This window comes from Glycine max, chromosome 7 (genome assembly GCF_000004515.6).
Source record: "Glycine max cultivar Williams 82 chromosome 7, Glycine_max_v4.0, whole genome shotgun sequence".
NCBI classification, from domain to species: domain Eukaryota; kingdom Viridiplantae; phylum Streptophyta; class Magnoliopsida; order Fabales; family Fabaceae; genus Glycine; species Glycine max.
Genome location: NC_038243.2, coordinates 38,075,408 through 38,084,130, shown reverse-complemented (window position 1 = coordinate 38,084,130; position 8,723 = coordinate 38,075,408).

Below are 8,723 nucleotides of genomic sequence, written 5' to 3'. Positions count from 1 at the left end.
TTTTCTGAGATTTAAGAAAATTATATCTTTCTAGAGGTTTAAAGAAATTACAAATATTTTTTTTTAAAAAATCCACACAAATTTCCTTAAATGTTATCTAATCATTTAACCATAGTAAATAATGTGCATTAACAATTTTAATTAAAAAAAGACTAAAAGGACGATGTAAAAAAGTTAAAAAATCTGACATTTTCTTACAAAAATATTTATGTAGGTTCAAATATATTTGAATTTAATTTTGGATAAAAAATAACATTTAAATTTTGCTAGTATGAAAAATAGATAAATTTTTTTGTAGTCATGAATTCTAAATATTTTCATATTTATGAGATTTAAAAATATATTTAAACTTTTTTTAATCAAAATTATTAACATATGATTTATTACTATCAAATGTTTAAACAACATTTAAGGAGTTTCTGTAGGTTTTATAAATAGAAGGAAGACATGTATAATTTCTTTAAACATCATTAGAAAATATGTGTATGTTTTATAAAAGGAGGAGAAACATATATAATTTTCTTAAATTTCAAGAAAAATATATATAATTTACTGATAATTCTAAGTATTAAAATAAGTTTAATAGAAATTAAATGTTACTATTTGTTTAGCCATTGAATCAGATTATATTATCATAATTATTACATATACCATATCTTAAATAATTAAGAAATTTTTAAATAAGTTACTTAATAGTGAAAAAATATATTATATTATTATTTAATACGTAAGAAATAAAATTGTATATTAAAGTATCAATTAATTTTTAAAATATGAAATTTTATAGAATTAGTTTAACTTTCAACATAAATTTTTTATAAAAAAGTTAGTAAAGGTGGTATAAGATTTGATACTTTGTATAGAATTCGTGTTTATATTGTCTAAATGTAGACATCTTTTAATGTTGTTGCTTACTCTTGCAAGAGCATCAACTTTTTATGTTAATCGTCGTGTCTTTAATTTCATTCGAACCTTTTTAAATGATCTTATTTTGAATGAAATACAATAAACTTCTTCCTCTAAAAAAATAATTTAAAGTGCGATTTTAATTTGAGAGGTTAAATTAAGTTATATATATATAATAAAAAGTGTCCGACTAACTGTCCTGTACCAACATGCTGTTATTTTTTCCCTCCAAATGACATTTCGATCATTTTTTATTGATGGGCAATTTTTTAGTTAGTTTTATGAGCACTTTTCCTTTCATACTGGTGGCTTCTCTAGTTTATTATTGATAAAGTATACAAAACTAGTTAGGACAGTGTCCTTTTTTAAAGTAAAAAAAAAAAAACTTGAGATTGAAACTCACCTTCACTTTTCTTGAAGTCAAGTGGCCCATAGCCTCCCCCATTAGGTCTTAGGTTGGTGTATGCTTTTTAAAGTGAGCAAATTGAAATTGAAATATATAAAATATTTAAGAATAAATTTTAGGATCCTGTCACTCACTGTCAACATCATCATTAAAGATGCAATTGGGATTGAATAAAAATTTATGAATAACCAATGTTATTTTAGAAGATAAAGAAAGAGAAATATGTATGATACCTAATATGATTTGATATAAAGAGGAAAAAAAAGTGGTCAAATAAGTGTTTAATGATATATGAGGAGGATTTTGCAAACTTCAGCTGGTTTACACTTTATAATCACAATAAAGATCCTAAGCCTCTCAAAGGGAATCCTTCAATACCAATGAATGAAACCCCGTTCGCTATTAAATTTGCTTCAACCTAGTTTAATATGTTATTCAGATGAAGCATCTTTCATTAGGTAACGGCCAACATGAATTACACTCCAAAAGGCTATTTCCAAATCAACACGCAATACAACGCTACAACTAAAAACCTACAATTTGTTCAAAAGTGGACAATATGATTGGTTAGAAGGAGTCCAGCCCCACCAATTTATCAAAAAGCATGAATTAAACGATAATGAAAATATTAACAGAGAAATAATAAATTACACTAACATCCCTAATAAGAAGATAGATGAGTTCGAATATTTTACTAACATGACATTACACTAACTTCCCTGAAGTTTAGTTAAATTAAATTTCCCTTGAAATTCCTCCTTGTTCTACCTTACATTAATTTCCCTTGAAATTCCTCCTTGTTCTACCTTACATTAATTTCCCTGAGTTGTTTTGTTCTACCCTACACTAATTCTCCTTAATTGTTCTTTTGATTAATTAGAAAGAATTTCCCTTAATTGTTTGAAAAACACTCACACTCCTTAATTGTTAGAAAGACATGACATCCTATACTCCCACAAGAGAAGTTGTTGTAAATGTTTGGTCTTCTAGGAATCTTAATAAAATACCAATAATCACCGAAAATACATTACGTTAGATTATTAAGAGGGGTTGTGAAAAATATCTAGATCCATGATAAGCAGCGGAATTGATGAGTCTCGAGAACTGTTGGTTTTGTGTTCTTCCTCAATCAGATGGGAGAAGAGAATACAATTTCTGATTTTGGTGTATTGGGGACCACAATCTTGCTTTAGGTTTTAACCTGTTGGGGTTTCTATTATTCCCTAACGGGCCAAACTGATTTCCACTTATCAAACCCATATTAATTTCTGATGATAGTCCAATAGACTCACCAAATTAGATCACTTTTATTGAGCCCGTAAATGTAAATAACTAATATAAATGACAAATATAATATGTAGCCCACACTAATTAATTAATTAGGAATTATAAAATTCCTAACAATCTTCCACTTGAGCTTCATATTAACCTCAATCATTTATATTGCAAAAGTCTTTAGGCGCGCAATCGTATGTTATTTACTTTTAGACTTTCTTTAAACAATCTGGTCCATCTTATATAGTAACACATAACCATTGCAATTTTCCTCACAGTCCAACGTGATTGAGCCACAATGATCACCAATGTCACATATACTTGATGACATAGATCAAATATGGATAAGCGACATAAAAATAACATACAATGTGATCTCATTCATGTTCATTTCTAACTAGTCCAAACTTTATTCTTTATAGAGATCAATCCAAACACAATATAAATATTGTAAACAAAACAAGCTCAGCATGAAATGATAACCTTCAACTTTATTTTATAGAAAATCAATCTATACAAATATCTGAAAAACATAAGGCATATATAGAACATAAATGGGACTCCCACTAAACTAAGGTACTATAAGGAGTCACTCCCATATGAGTAGTGTGCTCATGAAAAACTTTAGGTACCAAACCTTTCGTAAGTGGGTCAACTAGCATATCATTAGTCCTTAAATGTTCTATGAAAATCTGTCTATTTTGAACTCTTTCTTTAACAACCAAAAACTTGATGTCAATAAACTTTGATTTGGTTGCACTCCTATTGTTGTTGGAGTAAAGAGCTGTTGAGTTATTGTCACAATAAATCTTTAATGGTCTTTCAATGCCGTCAACCACGCGCAAAGCAGTGACAGAATTTCTCAGTCATATCTCATGGTCGGATGCCTCAAAACAAGCAATGAACTCCGCAGCCATGGTCGAAGAAGCTATGAGAGTTTGTTTAGCAGACTTCCAAGAGATAGCTCCTCCAGCCAGCATAAATATGTATCCAAATGTGGAGCATTTGCTATCTTGACATCCAACAAAATGAGAGTCTGAGTACCCAATGATCTTAAAATTCTCAGGCTTTTGATAAGTGAACATGTATCCTTTTGTTCTCTTTAGGTAACGCATCACACGTTTTGCTGCTTTCCAATGTTGCATTCCAGGATTACCTAAATATCTGCCCAGAACTCCTACAACAAATGCTATATTGGGACAAGTGCAAACTTGAGCGTACATTAGACTTCCTATTGCTGATGCATAAGGAATCTTTTGCATCTCTATTCTTTCAAGGTCATTATTGGGGCATTGTTTGAGACTAAATTTGTCTCCTTTAGCTATCGGGGTATCTCCTGAATTACTATCTTTCATGCCGAATCTATCTAGGACCTTATCGATATAACTCTCTTGTGACAACCTTAGGATACCTTGAAAGCGATCTCTTAGTATCTTGATTCCTAATACAAAAGAGGCTTCCCCAAGATCTTTCATCTCAAAATTTTTCCTCAGAAATTTCTTAGTCTCTTGTAAGAAGCTTATATCGTTGCTAGCAAGCAGTATATCATCGACATATAACACAAATAATGAGTATTTACTCCCACTAAACTTGTGGAATACACAATCATCAACTGCATTTGCCTCAAAACATATGAGGTAATGACTTGATGGAACTTGTAATACCATTGACGGGAAACTTGTTTCAATCCATAGATGAATTTATTTAGTTTGCAAACCATAGACTTTGAGTCACCTAATACAAAGTTTTCTGGTTGCATCATATAAATTGTTTCTTCAATGTCACCATTTAGAAATGCAGTCTTAACATCCATCTGATGTAGCTCTAAATCATAATGAGCTACCAGTGTCATTATTGTTCTAAAAGAATCCTTTGAAGATACTGGAGAAAAGGTTTTTTATTTTATTTTTTTATACTCAATGCCTTCCTTTTGGGTAAATCCTTTAGCGACTAGATGAGCCTTATATCTCTCGTCATTGCCCTTTGAATCCCTTTTGGTTTTAAATATCCATTTGCAACCAATAGGTTTCACACTTTCAGGCAATTCGACGAGATCCCAAACGTCATTGTCTTGCATAGATTTCATCTCATCCTTCATGGCATTGATCCAGTTTTGAGAGTTAGAACTACACATGGCTTGACAGAAGTTAATCGAATCATCCTCTGTTAAACCAATGCCATCCTCATGTTCTTAGAGAAAGATAATATAATAATCAGGGATTGCACTTCTCCTCTCTCTATTAGATGTCCTTAATGACACTTCTTGAGATTGTTGAGGTTGTTGTGTAGGTATTTGAGGAAGAACCTCATCGTTGTCTTGTTCTTGAACAATGTCATCAACAATAGTTTGAACATTGTTTTCTATTACTGGAGTTGTTTCTTGAACAACAATAGGTATGAGAACTTGAGCACTGTCAATAACATGTTTTTCCTCAAAGACAACTTTCCTTATGGTCTTTTCCTTCCCAAACTCAACTTCCTCAAGAAATCTTGCATTTCCCATTTCAAATATTGATCTTAAAGTGGGAACATAAAACTTATAGCCTCGAGAGCGTTCAACATAGCCAACAAAATAGCAGCTAATTGTTCTTGAATCCAGCTTTTTTTCATGTGGCCTATAAGGCTATGCCTCAGTCGAACAACCCCAAATATGCAAATGCTTAATGCTTGGCTTTTTTCCAGTCCAAAGTTCTTAAGGGGTTTTATTAACTGCTTTACTCGGCACCCTATTAAGGATGTAAGCTGCGGTCTTTAAGACTTCTCCCCAAAGTGACTCTGGCAAGGAAGAATGACTAACCATACTTCTCACCATATCCTTAAGAGTTCGGTTTCGTCGTTCTGCAACACCATTCATGCTAGGTTTGCCTGACATAGTGTATTGCGGAACAATTCCACACTCTTTGAGAAAAAGCGCAAAAGGTCTTGGACGTTGTTCTCCTTATCCATCATATCTACCATAGTACTCACCACTACGGTCAGATTTGACAGCCTTAATTTTTCTTTCCAAGTTGAAGTTCAACTTCAGCCTTGAAACTCTTAAAAACGTCCAGGGATTGAGACTTCTCATGTATCAAATAAAGGTAACCATATCTAGAGTAGTCATCTATGAACGAGATAAAGTACTGTTGCCCATTTCAAGAAGGTGTTAGAAAAGGACCACAAATGTCCGTATGTACCAGTTCTGAGATGTCTTTAGCTCTTTCGACACCTAATTTCCTTATGTTTGTTCGTTTTCCCTTTATGCATTCAACACAGACTTCAAAGTCTGATAAATCTAAAGGTTCAAGAATTTAATCTGACACAAGTCTCTGAATTCTCTGTTTAGAGATATGACCTAGGCGTTTGGGCCATAAAGTGATTGAATTCTCTTTTAATTTCCTTTTTGTGCCATGTGAATTTGTTTGCATTTCATTATAGGAACAATTAACATCCAACATATATAGATTATCAATTAAGGAATCAGAACCAATCAAATTCGAATTCTGGTAGAGACTAACTTTATTATTTCCAAATGAACAAGAAAAACCAAATTTGTCCAAACTAGAAATATAAATTAAATTCCGTCTAAAAGACAGTACAACAAAAGTCTCAAACAAATCCAAATAAAATCCTATCTTTAACTGTAATCTAAAAGTTCCTATAGCTTCCATTGCAACCTTTTTGTCATCGCCAACAAATATGAATCTTTCATCATCACTTGGCAGTCGGCTCCACAGGCAACCCTACATGGTTACACTTATGTGAGTAGTAGCACCAGAATCTACCCACCAAGTATCTTTAGGTACAAAAGCTAAATTAACTTCAGAACAAACAAGAGCAAAAGATTTACCTTTCTTTACACGCCATGTGGCGTACTTGGGACACTTTTTCTTCATGTGTCCAGACTTCTTGCAGAAGTAGTAGGTAAATTCCTCATCCTTCTTTGGTTTCTTTTGCTGAGAAGACCCTTCAGCAGCACCTTTAGTTTTCTTTCTTTTCTTATTTGAAAGGTGGAACTTAAATGAGCACTTTCATATCTGTTTCTCTGCAGCCTCTCTTCCTCTTGCACATAATGAGATATAAGCTCATTAAGGGACCATTTGTGCTTCTGAGTGTTATAACTCACCTTGAATTTCCCAAAGTGTGCAGGAAGTGAGATCAAAACTAAATGCACGAGCAGATCTTCACCAAGCTCTAACTACTTTCAGTTTAGATGCCAAGTTAGACATTTCCATTATGTACTCTCTTATATTACTTTTGCCCTTATCATTTTTTGCCAAAAGGTTACTCGTCTCGGCCTTCTCATTTTTTTGGCAAAGTATTGTTCAATTTCATCGATAAATTTCTTTGCATTTTCACCCTCTGAAATAGAGCCCCGAAACACTTTTGAAATAGAGTGCTTCATGATCATAATACATATTCGATTGGAACGATCCCATTTCTCAATTTTTACCTCATTGGAGGCTTCCAGAGTAGAAGTGGGTCGTTCCATTCTCAGTGCCAAATCCAAATTCATACCGTCGAGAATAATTTCTAAGGCTTCCTTCCAGACCTTAAAATTTGTCCCATTCAACATAGGAATACTGTTCACTTGAGCAGATACATTTGCAACACTAGCAACAAAAATTGAATAATAATAATAAAAAATAAAAATAATTACATGCTCACAAATAAGCCAATAAGTTATATAAAAAATATATATAACAAGACATGTGCAAAATAGTTCACATAACAAACCTATCACAAGATACCCATCACAACATTAATTCATAGTCTTTGGACAAAGAAATCAATTTGTAATTGGTACTCTCAATGCAATGATCAAATATTGACAATAAATTCTGTCAAATCATAGCCTTTCTTTGGACCGACTATAATTCACATGAAAATACCTTATAATTGTTACACATTTATCATCACAAGTACAAAATTATTTGGCCAAATTGTGTCTTCTTTTGGGCTGAGCACAATTCGCATAAATAATTTTATACTAATATCTATGCAATTTTAATTAAATTAATTTACGCAATAGAGATTGCTTTAACAATATATTGTTTCAATCAACTCAATCAAAATTACCAGAGATGAAAAAAAGAATAATTTTGAGGGTTTGTAATTTCTGAATTTACACCAAATCATAATGAGAATTACCAATTAATACACATAATTCACAAATAAAAACAAGGAAAAAAATGTAAAAGCCAAATTGCATTTAACGATACACAACATGGATTTTCATATGATGATATAATAAAGTCAAAGATTATGTATCACATGTATATCATGTCATGACATGTATGGCATGTATTCATGGCATGCATAAGGAAACAAAACCAACAACCATAAAAAAAAAAACAAACACGTGAACGAGAAATAAAAATGGATGACTATTTTGAAGCGAGAAAAAATAGTTTTTCTCATGGAATCCGAACGCAAAACATGAACGCGCATATGATGATTATTATATCGTGATCGAAAAGAAAAAAAAAATTCCGAAACTTACAATCATAATTATAATTGCAAAGATAAAATCCCAAAATAAAATTAGGGTTCATGTAATAAAATAATACAGGTATAACACAAACCAAATAACTTTAATTCTCAATAATTTAACAATAATGGTGACTCTGGTACCACTTGTTTGGTATTTTAGGGATCTTAATAAAATACTAATAATCATCAAAAACACATTACATTAGATTATCAAGAGGGGTTGTGAAAAAATACCTGGATCTATGATAAGGAGCGAAATTGATGAGTTTGAAAAACTGTTGGTTTTGTGTTCTTCCTCAACCAAATCGTTCCTATTATTCCCTAATGGGTCAAAATGGTTTTGACTTATCAAGCCCATATTAATTTTTGATGATAGTCCAATAAGCTCATTAAATTAGATCATTTTTATTAAGTTCATATATATAAATAACTAATATAAATGATAAATATAATATGTAACCCATATTAATTAATTAATTAGGAATTAATTCCTAACAGTAAATAGTAAAAACTAAAGGGGTTACGTGTAATCTCAAAAATTTAAGAGATGCCAGTGTAGTCTACTCGAAGAAAATCACATCACAGTTCATATGTTTTTTTTATTTTTAAATACATGACCCATTCACACTTTATCACTGATCAACTCTCTTGTCACCAATAAAAA